The sequence below is a fragment of the Salminus brasiliensis genome, chromosome 8, assembly GCF_030463535.1.
Source record: "Salminus brasiliensis chromosome 8, fSalBra1.hap2, whole genome shotgun sequence".
NCBI classification, from domain to species: Eukaryota; Metazoa; Chordata; class Actinopteri; order Characiformes; family Bryconidae; genus Salminus; species Salminus brasiliensis.
In genome coordinates, this window is record NC_132885.1 from 13,793,274 (window position 1) to 13,807,466 (window position 14,193).

Below are 14,193 nucleotides of genomic sequence, written 5' to 3' on the forward strand. Positions count from 1 at the left end.
GGTATTGTGATAGGATGCCACCTCTGCAACAAGTCCAGTCGTGAAATTTCCTCGTTACTAAATATTCCACAGTCAACTGTCCATGGTATTAAAACAAAGCGATTGGGAACGACAGCAACTCAGCCACAAAGTGTTAGGTCACATGAAATGACAGAGGGGTCTGTGGATGCTGAGGTGCATTGTGCGCAGAGGTCACCACCTTTCTGCTGAGTCGATTGCTACAGACCTCCAAACTTCATGTGGCCTTCAGATTAGCTCAGGAACGGTGCATAAAGAGCTTCATGGAATGGCTTTCCATGGCCAAGCAGCTGCATCCAAGCCTTACATCACCAAGCACAATGCAAAGCATCGGATGCAGTGGTGTAAAGCACGCTGCCACTGGAATCTAGAGCAGTGGGGTTGTGTTCTCTAAAGTGACTAATCACACTGTTCTGTCTGGCAATCTGATGGACCTGTCTGGGTTTGGCGGTTGACAAGGAGAACGGTACTTGTCTGATTGCTTTGTGTCAAGTGTAAAGTTTAGTGGAGGGGGGATTATGATGTGGGGTTGTTTTTTGGGTTTGGCCCCTTAGTTCCAGTGAAAGGAACTCTTAATGCTTCAGCATACCAAGAGATGTTGTGCTATTTCATGCTCTGAATTTTGCAGGAACAATTTGGGGAGAGCAATGTCCATAAAGACATGAATGAGTGAGTTTGGTGTAGAAGAACTTGACTGGCCTGCAGAGTCCTGACCTCGACCTTATAGAACACCTTTGGGATGAATTAGAGCAGAAACTGCGAGCCAGGCCTTCTCGTCTAACATCAGTGTCTGACCTCAGAAATGCACTTCTGGAAGAATGGTCAAACATTCCCATAAACAATCTCCTAAATCTTGTGGAAAGCCTTCCCAGAAAAGTTAAAGCTGTTATAGCTACAAAGGGTGGTCCGACATCATAGTATTACATTAAGAATGGGATGTCACTCAAGTTCATGTGTGTAAAGGCAGGCGAGTGAATACTTTTGGCAATATTGTGCATGTGAGTAAGACAAACCTTTTGAACTTTCGCCTGATTTAATATTCACCTGATCTTTACCAATTTGAAGGATCTGAATTACAGACCAAATGTAGGGTATATGAAACCAAATGTGTTTTTTTCCATCACTCAAAAAACCCTTTTGAAGCACCTTTATCTGTAAGAGTGCACAAAAATTAACCCAAAACTGCAATTAGGCATTTTCTGTACCACTATAAGTCACCTGCTGTTTTAGATTAAGAATTGGGATTGAGGTTCACTGACTTTGCTGCCCAGTCAAAGTGTTCCAGCATTCCAACATGTCTGTTAAACAGAAGACATGACGGTCTGCATTGGTGAAGAACCTCTGTATTGACTTCTTTAACCCTCAAAATCCCATATGTAAGCCCACGCTGCAGTCACTCTTATAATTATTTCATACTATGTCATGATTAACATCCATTTGATAGGCCCCAAAACAGAACCCTGTGGGACTTCCCAACATGCACTAAACCAAACGGTTAACAAATAAATAATTTCAGCATTATGATAAATAACTGAATAATGACCTAGTGTTTAATGGGTAAAATCTATGAAAGGTACAAACATACTCTCTTGAAAGAACTTTAATTTTTTTTAATGGGACCTAAAATGTTCCAGAATCATTTGTAGCACCTTAATGAGTGACATCCCATTCCTAATCCATAGGGTTTAATATGATGTCAGGCCACACTTTGCATCTAGAACAGCTTCAATTCTGGGAAGGCTTTCCAACAGGTTTAGGAGAGTGTTTATGGGAATTTTTGACCATTCTTCCAGAAGCGCATTTGTGAGGACAGACACGGATGTTGGATGAAAAGGCCTGGGTCGCAGTTCATCCCAAAGATGTTCTATTGGGTTCTATCAGCCGAACCCAACTCCCAAAAAACAACCCCACACCATAATCCCCCCTCCACCAAATTTTATAAAGTACCGTTCTCCTGGCAACTGGCAAACCCAGACTCACCCATCCGATTGCTCTAGAGTCCAGTGGCAGCCTGCTTTACACCACTGCATTCAACACCTTCCATTGCGCTTGGTGATGTAAGACTTGGATTCAGCTGCTCAGCCATGGAAACCCATTTCATGAAGCTCTCTACCCACTGTTCTTCAGCTAATCTGAAGGCCACTTGACATTTGTAGGTCTGTAGCAATTCACTCTGCAGAAAATTGGCGACCTCTGCGCACGATGTGCCTCCACATCCACAGACCCCCCTCTCTCATTTTATGTGGCTGACCACAAGTTGCTGTCATTCCTATTCCATTCCACTTTGTTATAATACCACTGACAGTTGACTGTGGAATATTCAGTAGCGAGGACATTTTATGACTGGACTTGTTGCACAGGTGGCATCCTATCACGATACCACACTGGAATTTACTGAGCTCCTGAGAGCAGCCCATTCTTTCACAAATGTTTGTAGAAGCAGTCTGCATGCCTAGGTGATTGGTTTTATACACCTGTGGCCATGGAATTGATTGATTGGAACACCTGAATTCAATGATTTGGATGGGTGAGTAAATACTTTTGCAAATATAGTGTATATCTATATACATATATATGAATATGGGGCAGTGATGGCTCAGTGGTTAGAGCGCCGGGCTATTGATAACAGGGTTGTGGGTTTGATTCCTGGGCTCGGCAAGCTGCCACTGTTGGGCCCTTGAGCAAGGCCCTTTACCCTCTCTACTGGAGCTGGAGTTGGCTGCCCATCTCTCTGGGTGTGTGTGTGTGTGTGTTCACTACCACAGATGAGTTAAATGCGGAGGACACATTTCGCTGTACATAGTACAGTGGCAAATATGTGCACCTTTACCTTTCATCTCATTCCTGATCTGGACTGGGCCACTGTTCACATGTACTCCTTAAAAAGGGAATTGGAGATTGAGTCCCCCCCCACACTAGTATGACAGATAACTGTAGAACCAGGTTCTGCACTGCATTACAATGTTCTCACTCAAATAACTCACTGGCCACCCTTTTAATACTAATGATGGATTTAAAACACACCCAGCATTCAGTCATCATTTAATCCTGTGCTGCCTTTACTGGCCACCAGAGGTCCCACTATCACTCCAAACTCTTATTTCAGAGTTTAGAAAGTTCCATCTTAACAGTGAAGTCCTTCCCAAATGAAAGTCCAGTTCACAAAAGCCCAAGCCCAATTCACATGAAAAAAGAGAGCCACAGGTGCACTGACTCATCTGTCATTTACACAACACACACAATGTCTTATTAAAAAACGTTTTCCCCTAGAAGCCTAAAATTATTCATAAGAACAGTTAATTCCATAACACAGCAAGACAATCCTGTATATGAAGTACACTCTAGTGTAAAAACACCAGGATGAGATAACTAACAGTTCTGTGATTGTTTAGAGAAAAGTCAATCCCCAGTACTGCAGTCACCATTCCTCACAGAGACATGTCTATTGCTGTGGTTATCGCTGCCATGTCTTCATATTTATTTCTTTTATTTACTTCGAAGCGCAACAGCACTCAGCCCAGGAAGACGTTTCAAAAAGCAAGATTTCCCAGTTAGCTCAACAGTGGCTGCTGCACCCAGGCTTTGTGAAATGTCTCATCAATCTTTTAGCACCAGCAGTCCGAACCGGCTAATTGAGTCCATCATTCAGCAAGCTGCAGCACTTGTTTAGGTGTCAGGCATTCCAAGGTTTCAAACGGTACAGTTTTACAGCAGGTGATCTTGCGAATATTAATCTCGCAATCTGGGGGAAAAAAAAGTGTAGGAATGAAAAGTTGCACAAGATTGGCCTCTGCACGTGTATAGTGTACATGAAGTCTATTAGAGGTTTGACAGTGAAACAGAGCTTTGCTTTGACTATGAGATAAATTGGGTTTTATAATGAAACCTGGTTTCAGTGCAGAAGACCAGCTTCAAGTTAAAGGTCTATACATCTGTACCTACATGTGAACCATATAGGAATCACCATTGTTTTAAATACATGGTACCTTGGTCCTTCACAGCCTCAAAACTGACATGGGCTGATTTTCCAAAAGAAAAGCATCCTAGAACAAAGTATTATTCTATGATCCAGCAGGCATCATGCTGAATACTACCATTTAAAATAATCTTAACACCAAGCTGTAGCATGTTTTGCACTTCACCATTTTTGTAGTTAACTTCCCTCTGCCTGGCCTAGAATGTAGCCCTGACCTCACATTACTTAGAAAGGTCTGGGTAATGAACTGGGCCTAGCTTCCCAAAAGCACTGCCAATGTAAAGAGTGTTCAGTGTGATGCTCACATGACCATGAAATCTTTGTGCTACATTGCTTTTGAGTTGGGTCAGGTGTATGGGGAGCACTTTAAACCCAACCAGTTACCAATAGAGAAGTAAAACACTTCCACTGAAAGCTGAACATGCCAACCCCAACCTCAGGGAGTTTTACTTACCGCTTAACAGAATACGCCACATGTTTACCTGCATGTTTTGCAAGTAAGCACTCCAGCTGTCTTCCTCCAGCTTGGATGAGCGAGAGTTCTTGCTCAGTTCAAAGCTTTTCCTGTAAAACTGTTTCAGCTCAGGGCTGGGGCCATTGTTAAAACCTACTACTTCCAGAGCCACCAGATATTGATTCTTAAACAGACGCTGGGTAACATGCATACTTCCACCATGAAAAGGATGTTGAAGTACCACAGCAGCACATAGGCTGGTAGCTGTAGGACTGGTCATTTGTATGCTTGAACCATGCAGCAGTTAGTAAACAATTAACATTACCCTTTTACCTCTATTGCCAAAAAGACATTTTCAGGAACAAGTACATGTCATTTTTTTATTCACCCAACAGTTCAACTGTGGTCTCTGTGGTCTGCATTACTGAGCTCAAAACATCAGGCAACAGAAACCCAAGAGCTAAAGGCCACTGGAATCAACTTAAAAACAGACTTTTACTGGCTATATAAAGTACTGATGTAGAGGCAGTTACCCAGGATATGACTGAGCAGCCAGCTGCAGTGTTCCATTACCATCATCCCCACCACATCTATGAACTCTGCACCACAGCAAATGTGTGGTGGTAACATGGGATTTTAAAAGATTGAACAGTGAAGCCAGGGGAAAGGAGGAATGAGCTTAAGTCAAGTAGTTTTATTAAATCTACACATCAGACAATAAAACTATTAGCTAGTCTCACAATCAAACCACGGACAGGCCCAAATAAAGGAAATATAACTTCACTGACCAGTATTTAAGAGTATATGGGTGGCAGCCACCATTCAGCCTTGAGGTCTTATCAGAGCAAAGTCCCACATGCTGTAGTTGTATAGGTGCACTACCTTACCTGCTCAACCCCCCTGGCACAATCTTCGCCTGTAAAACAGAGTTGGAGTGTGTGAGCAATGTACCAAACACAAGTACACTACCAACATGAGAGGTGCAGTCTCCTGTAAACTGAGTTGGGAGGGCAGTTTTAAGTTACTCAAACAAAGCAAACTGCAACAAAAGAGAAACAAGCTCCCTTAAAGCTTGGAGCAACCAGTAGAGTGTCTCCAAAAAACCCTGCTTAAAAATTAAAATCACCAGACATCACTCTCCCAATCACATGTGCTTCTGCTTTTAAAGGCTAGGCGTCTGCCTTAGAAAAGCACTCCAATTGGTCAGCTAAACCTGTGGAGAGATTGCCAGCGAAAGGGACAAGCAAATCCAAATTCTACGTCCTGCATGTGATGCTGCTATATGAACAAACCACTGGCATTTATAGAAGTCTCTGGGTTATTTGGGCCGAAGTCTTCACTTAAACTGTACTCACCTTCACATAGTTGAATAATAACAGTTCAGTCCATGAACCTCCAAAAGAACACCTGACAAGCAAAGCAGGGCTTAAAATAACAGGCCAATTCCAAACCTCAAGACCTATTTGCAGCAGCTTTGACTTTTGACCGCCAAATGTTGGATAAACCCAGGCCAGTTATGGGAATACGAGTCACAGCGTGAACAAGGCCTTGCGACTTTTCCTGTAAAAACGCAAACGGGAACTCAAACACATTGCGTGACAAAGCGAAAGCCGAGGGGGGTGCAAACAAGGATCCACGCTAGGCTAAAAGCTAATGTGAAGTAATGTGGATTTTTTTCTTCTCTCCACTGAACTGCGAGACCCAGGAAGTGAGATGGGGAATAATTACAGTGGTCAGTGTCACTGTAGTTGAAACTATACTATAATATACCAGTTCTGCAGCCTTTTGAGAGTGCCCTAAACCAGCCAATTAAAGCAGATCGTACAGTTCTTCCCCCCACAAGCCCTCCAAGTGTCTCAACTGCGTATTACACACTAATACTGTAAGCTGTAATACTATGTACTAATCTAAATAGTGTGAGTTTGGAAGGTGCATATGTACTAACAGGAAGTGATGAATGTGTTGCTATGCCAAAATACATCACTGCAAGTTGCATCATCATCTGTCATTTAAAAAAAAAATTCAGATGTGAGTAGCTTGGGTTGTGGGTTAGATACCCGGGCTCGGCAAGCTGCCACTGTTGGACCCTTGCGCAAGGCCCTTAACCCTCTCTGCTCCCCAGATGCTGGAGTTGGCTTTGTGTGCTCACTGCCCCTAGTTCATTAGTATGTATGTGTGTGTGTGTGTGTGTGTGTGTGTGTGTGTGTGTGTGTTTGTTCGCTACTACAGGGGGGTAAACTACAGGAGGACACATTTCACTGTACATAGTGCAGTGACAAATACGTGCACCTTACCTCACCCCTTCCATTTCACGTTGCATTGTGGGATACTAGATACATTGTAAGCACACTCAAAAACCAGACTGCAAACCAGACTGTTTGGATGCAAAGACCAGTATGTAGAGTGGATATTTCAGCATCCTCAACTTTGCCCTTTTTCACTACACTACATACTCAATATTGCATTAGTTGGCTTTATTTTAGCCAACTTCAGAATTGTCCAACAGTGATCAGATATCTGAGAAATCCTGCTCTATGAAAAAAGGAGGCAACAGAGGCTTTGGGGTTTGAGTGAATGTAAAAGGACTGATCAGAGTTTCAACCTCTTTGTGTCATTCAGGTCAGTCTCTCTGATGGACGCTTGCTGACAGCTGTCCTGGAAAGTGATGGAGGGGAGTGACTCTGCACTTTCAATGACATTTTTGCTGACCTGACCCATTCACAACACCTGAGCAGCAGTGCTGGCAAGTCACAGATGGAGTTGACCCGCGTGCCAGCCGGACAAACAGTTGCGCGAAGGTTCTTTGAAAGGTATCGTCCGGCGGCTTGAGAAACAGAGGATGGGTTGAGAGCGAGATGGAGCGAGGGATAAAGGTGTGGCGTAATGGAAGAAGACGGGCTCCCATCTCGGGGGAGTTATCAGACAGACTGAGATTAAGGGGAGGACAGAAGGAAGATAGAGAGACTGGGAGAAAGAAAGAGAGACAGGGGGAGTGATGGGGAGACAGATAGAGAAGGTGATAGGATTGTGAAGTGCCTCATTCCCTTTTTTTCTTTTTTTAATGCCGTCTCAACTCTTCTTTTCTTTTGGACTCTGTTCCAGGATCCGCTGGCTTTTATCCTCTGTGGGAGACGCTGTTTGGGAAAAAATCTTTAATCCAGTTTCACGTTTCTATTTCACTGTACTTGGAAATGCAGTTACAGAAGTGCATATCCACCCACCCACGCGTGCACACACACACACACATCTTGAAAGTCTATTCAATCTTTCTGCACATCTATCTCAATGACTTTCGTGCACACACACACATACACACATGCACACCCTCTATAAGCCTTTCCTTTACAGTTCTCCTCCTGCCTCCACACAGTTAGAATGAGCCTGTCTCTCTCTTTCTCTGCATTATCTCTCTTGCAGGCTTTGTGAGCAACTGAGCAGGAATGGAGGACAAAGAGGCTATTATCAAAGCGTCGGTGGTGGTCAGCTTGGCTGCTGAGGCTGAGAAGTGGGTGATAGATAGTGAGGTTTGTTGGAAGGACTCCTCTCTAGACAGTGATGAAGCTGCACAAAGACACTTTTTAATCTTAAATATAATTCAAGATGTTATCTGCTTACAAATTCTGAATACTAACAAAACAAACACTGATGATGTGCAGTTTCTTTAACTGTACACTCCTAAAAACAAGGGTTCTAGAAAGGTTCCTTGAGCGATGCCACAGAAGAACCGTTTTTCCCCCATAATGAGTCATTTTTGTAAAAGAGAGGTGAGTGTGAAAACCTTGAAATTGGACATTTCTTTTACAAATATGGTCCTTCATGGCATCTTCGTGGCTCAATCGTGGACCATCCTAGAAGAGGCAATTTCGCTTACTGACTGACTGGCTGAGGAACCTTGTTGAAACGCTAATGTGCAGGAACTGCCTCTTGTTTGCCTAGAAGAGACATTTTCTCGTACTGATGGTCTTTGGACCACATTTTGCCACAATGCTAAATCATCCTTCATATATGTGAACTTTGTAAGTTTATTATTTTTAACTGTAGGCCTTAAGTTAATTGGTTCCTTTCTGTCAATGGCACAGCACAGCAAGGCACGGCCTGGACATGGCATAGTAGTGGAATAGTAGTGTGTGTTGTGCTGGTACTGGAAATTGTAGAATGTTACAATGCCTAATAAGTACCTAATAAACTGGCAACCCAGTGTAGATATTTCCTTCCATAGTTTTAGAAAGCTAATCTTCTCAGAGTGTCATGCACAACCTTGAGAAAGTTGAAAACCTTCCCTATGCAAATACCTACAGACTTCAGCAGGAGGGAGAAGAATCCATTCCAACGAGACGGCAAAAGCTCCAGCCATTTGGCACATGGCACCACTGAGATTCGAACCCTAATCAGAGCTGAAGGATGCAGCTCTGCTCTATAAAGCCTTGCTTTTACTGCTTGTGCCCTCAGGGAGATGAAGAACGGTTCTTGATATCAAAGAGGAACACAAGCAGAGAGTTGCTAGCTGGCTGAATCATTTTTTCTATTTCTTTTTTTTCCATTTTTTTTTACATAGTCGCAGCTTTCACAGAAGCAGCCATAGAATGAAACGGCGCGTGGGAGAGTGTAGGTGGATGCGTCTGTATGTGTTTGTGTGTGTGTGTAGCTTGACTGTATTCTGCTCCAGGCTCATTGCATTGGAGTCTCTAGGTGCACTGGAATTGCTCTAATGGAGGAGTAGCATATTAACTTCCTTACCATTGTGTGCGCTAATGCCTTGTGTGATAGTTCTGCGTGGGTGGCTGTGTGAGAGAGAGCGAGAGAGAGAGAGAGAGACAGAGTGTCTGTGTGTGTATGCATGTGTGTGATGTCTCTGAAGTAAAGTAGAAGTGAGTTTTGATGTGTTATCGAACCACACTGATCATCATTTCGGATTCTTATTCATATTCGCAGTGTGCCTGTACTATCAGGAGCAGTGGAGTGGATAAAAAGAAAATAGGGAGAGAGGTAGAGGAATAGTGAATAGCAGGAGAGGAGTGATAGAGGGAATAATGTAGAAAAGGGTAAGGGTACTGGAGCAGAAGGAGTGCACTCGTCGGAGCAAGCTCCATACCGCAATGCTAAGGCAGCGGGTGAAATGTGAACATTAGCTTGTGGCTGATAAGTGTGCTGTCAGCTTAAAGCTGGAGGAGCTGGTATGAGCTGGTGTGGTCTGATGTTTTCAAATGAGGGGGGAAAGCAGGCTGTCAGGGGCAAAGCTGCAGGAAACTACTGGAGAAGTCACGAGCAAGAACAGCTGCTGCCTGTGTAATAATGACATTAGCGTTGCTGCAGGCTGCTAAAGGTGGAGAGAGTTTAAGTATGTCTTTCTCAATCTCTGTCACTGTGTGTGTGTGTGTTTTCATACATGTGCTGGAACAAACCTTTGTATATCCAAAATAGTACCTTTACATATGCCTAGAATGTCAAATTGTATTTTCCTTGGCGTAGCTGAATAATGACAGGTCAGTACATTAGGGTGACCATATGTCAGGCCTCTTTTTCTGGACATGTCCCCTTTTTGGAATGTGAAAACTGCAGAATTTCAAATCTGGATTTGTTTCCACAGTCATCACATAGTCTGTATGTGGATTTTCGCAGCTTTAAACATGTCTGTTCAAACACAGACTCCTGCCTTCGTACCGCCACTATTGGTCTACATGTACCTGTATCTCCATGCAGCCACTGGTCAAACTGCTTCCGACCACAACTGATTGGCCACATCTTAAAAATACATCAATTTCATTTATTTATTTATTTTTTTATTACATTGGCATGAAAAAAAAAACATTATAAAAGTAAAATGATTTGGCGGTATAGACTATTGAGGCTATATATTAGTTTTGGTAAATGAGTAAATGTTTACATTACATATTTTTATTTTAACCCGACATGGGGAAGTGAGTGGGGGCAAGGCTAAAGCTTACCAGACTACAGTCTAATCAGCTTGCTAGCAACACATTACACTGAGAGGACACAACAAGAGGCTTTTTTCATGATCCCTGGGTGGTAAATAGTCTTTTCACCCCAGCCAATGTACTATATACAAAGAATGCGAATGAGTAAAAAGACACATATTGGATGTTGTCCTGACAGAAATGCTATGGGATGTTATTATACATATGTAATTTATTATTATTATTATTATTATTATTATTATTATGAACTGGGGGACTTTTTACTGCCATTTACTAAATGTTTTATCTTCAGTGTACAATCAAAAAGCCTTCTGTTTTCATTCCTTTAAAGGTCATTGCATCCCCAATGTTCAATAATAATAATAATAATAATAATAATAATAATAATACTGCTGCAACCCTGATTACAATCCATGTGCGGCATCCATCCCAGTGTCCTGGCATCATAAAAAAACATGTGTGTACATGTCTATATCTGCAAGCTCCAAAGTAAAACATGATTGTGCTCATTCATCAGACTGACTGAGCAGTAAAGGAATATAGTGTTATTAGCAATACAGCCCTGAATCACTAATATAGCCACTATCCTCATTTGCAGAGTGTGTGAAAAACACTGTCAATATACATATAAATACATATGTATATGTGAGAGCATATATAAGTAGACCATACAGGCAAGTACAATGTGTTTGTGTGTGTGTTTGTGTGTGTGTGGATTTGTAATGTTTTTGGGTGCTTGTGTGCACCACACCTATGAATAATGTAGCCTTGGCAGCTCAAGAGGTGATAGATGAGAGGCTTCTGCTGTGAGTACATCTCTCTCTCTCTCTCTCTCTCTCTCTCTCTCTCTCTCTCTCTCTCTCTTTCTTTCTTTCTTTCTCTCCTTGTTTCAAGTGATGATAAGTGACACTAATACCAAAAGCAGAAGAGTTTAATCTCAGAAGCTTTCCCATCTACCGTGACATTCTATAATCATATTCCACAGCCAGATCCTTCTTCGTCTTGTTAGAGTGTGGAAGAATGAAGCTCTATGGCTGGTCCACTGTTCTTCTGCTGTGCCTTCACACTGCCACACTCTTCATTTCAGAAATGTTTGCCCGAGACCCTTAAGAGCGCATAGTGCTGCAGTGTAACATGACATCTCCCGGCAGTCTGGAGAAGGCTCATGTGGGAGTAGAATCTTGCTTACATTGTGTGACCACCTACGCCAACTCCTATAACGGATAGTAAAAGCATTTGTTTCATATAAAGGTTCCTGTGTCTTGCAATATAGCCCACTGTATATGATCTAAATACTCTACGTTTTGTATAATTTTCATCATGTTACCACATCAAGCTTTTTCTCTTACTGTATTAGTCATTTTTATTTGCTTAATCATTTTTCTGCCTTCACTCCAAGGGTAGAAAAATACCTCCTCCTCCACACTCTGGAAAAAAAGGTTCCTAAATGGTTTTTGGCTTGGACATACTGTTCTGAGAGGAATCTTTAATTAGTATAGCACTTGTACATTATGTGGAGGTTCTTTAAATGGTAAAAAGGTATCACATTTACTTCAGACAATCTGTATAGAAACATCCTCTGAGAGGATCTTAAGGCAAAGTGATGTTTGGGCCAAAATGGCATTAATCCAGTGAACCATTATGGCAAGTGTATGAGTCAAAATACACTGGGATTAAACTTTGTCCAGGGCTAGATTTCTGTTCCAAGACTCTCCACATAGAATGTGGCTTATTTATTGTCCTGTCCTCAAAAATATTGTGACATCCCTTCCCATTAGTGGATTCAGCTCATTTATTTAATTACTTTTTACATTTGTATCCAGTTCCTTTCCCAGTTTACCTGAGCCACTTAACCCTTGTTAACTTATCACTTGCAATGCTCCTGACACTAGGAGGTTGAGGATAAACACATGAGAAGTCAGCCACCAACTTTTCGAACTGCCGCCAATGCAGCATTACTAGGCAGCCAGTGCGTTTGGAGGACAGCACCAGCTCCCCAGCTCTGATATATCAGCCAGCACTGTCTGTGCTGGCCAGCAATTCAGTTGAAGTGGTGGGGGGGCGAGCGCCATCTACCCACCCAGTGAGAGCATGGCCAATTGTGCTCCCTCAGGCTCTGGCTGCTCCTTACAAGTGAAAAGGGGCAGTGTCTTAGTCTGCTGAGCCAGTCGAAGACCGATTCCTAACCCAAATTAAGGTGCACTCATTGCTGACATGGGTGTTCAACTGCACATGTATGGTTTGTAGAATCTCCATAAAAAATGCACTGCCAATAAAATGGGATGCTGTAGAGCAGCAGCACATGAGCCTAAGGTTACTAAGGTCCCTTAGTGCTAAGCATCTGCTAGAGCGGTGGTTCCCAAACCGGTTTTCAAGCCCCATTTCCAGATGATCAACATTCCAACTCACACACTATGCTTAAGGATCGAGGAACAGAAATGGATGGACGATGGGGCCTGTTGAGGAAATGTTGGATAACCACTGTGCTGCCGAAGTCTAAAAAACGCCAACACCAGCCTAAGCAGCAGAAGGAGCTCAATTCAGTATGTTTAGGGGTGAGAACCATTAACCTTCTCTTCCAACATCAGCACCTGACCTCACTAATACCCTGGTGACTGAAAAGAATCCTCACAGCAATGCTGCAACATTTTCTGAGAAACCTTCTCAGGAGAGTAGACACAGTTACTGTAGCAAAGGGCGACCAACCCCATATAAATACCCTTGATCTGTGCGTACCAGGTTTGACTTAAGGAGGCAATAACTTTAGCTCACTGCTGGGTTCAGATAAAGACTGCCTTAAATTAGAGCAGTTAGCTCAGTAGCTAATGAATCCGCCTCTGTAGTGCACCCCCGTGGGCTGTGAAGAGAATGTTTGTGTGTTGTGTTGCGTTAAATGTTCTCTGCAGTACAGGGAGTCTGCTATGACTCACATTATCACACTGCTCTACTCTCAGCAGATGATCCAGGGCTGTGTGTGTGTGTCCGTCTGAGCTACCGAGACTTCTTTAAGCTGCTTCCTAACACACACAGCAAAGGGCCGGAGCAAAGCTCTTTCTACAGGCCTATGGTCTAAAGTTGCATGTATTTGTTTGTGTATAGCATGCTGGTAGGGGGGGTTATCTGCAACGATGCCTGTGGCTCTTGTACGAAACAGCCTTCTTATCCTGTGAGGTATTTAAATATTAAGGGCCTCCTGTTGATAGGCCTGTTTTATCAGACGAGAACAGATATCAGCCTCAGGAACACACACAGGCACAGGTGATATGATACTCAAACGGTAGGATCAGAGAGGTAAAGCTATGGGCAGATACTGTGACACAGACATGTACTTTCGTGAAGGGGACGAGTCTCACTCACTCTAGTTTCTGTGAGCGGTCTCACTCACACCAAGTGTCCTCTGCTCAGCAGGATTCCAGAAAAAAACATTGCTATGGTGGTGTAAGGGGCGTGCAGGATACTTTGGATTTTGTTACATTTAAAGATGACACAATGCCACTTTCGGTCCGATAGCGAGCATTAACCTTTAAATGAGCTGTTTGTAATTGAAGTGCTTCACTTAAGATGGCAATCTAAGGACTATGTTTAAACTGTTAAACCCCACCAAGACTCCATTACTACACACCAGCAGGGAGGCCATGGGACTTCTGTATTTTAGAGAAGTCTGCCACTGCTGCTGAACGAAAGCACAGAAAACTTGGTCTCATTTTTGTGGGGAAGCTGAGAAGTAAAAACATGCATGCCTGCTGTGTCTTTTTACTTCATTGCAGATATTGCACTATAGAACTGCATTAATGCTCCCATCTCACCTT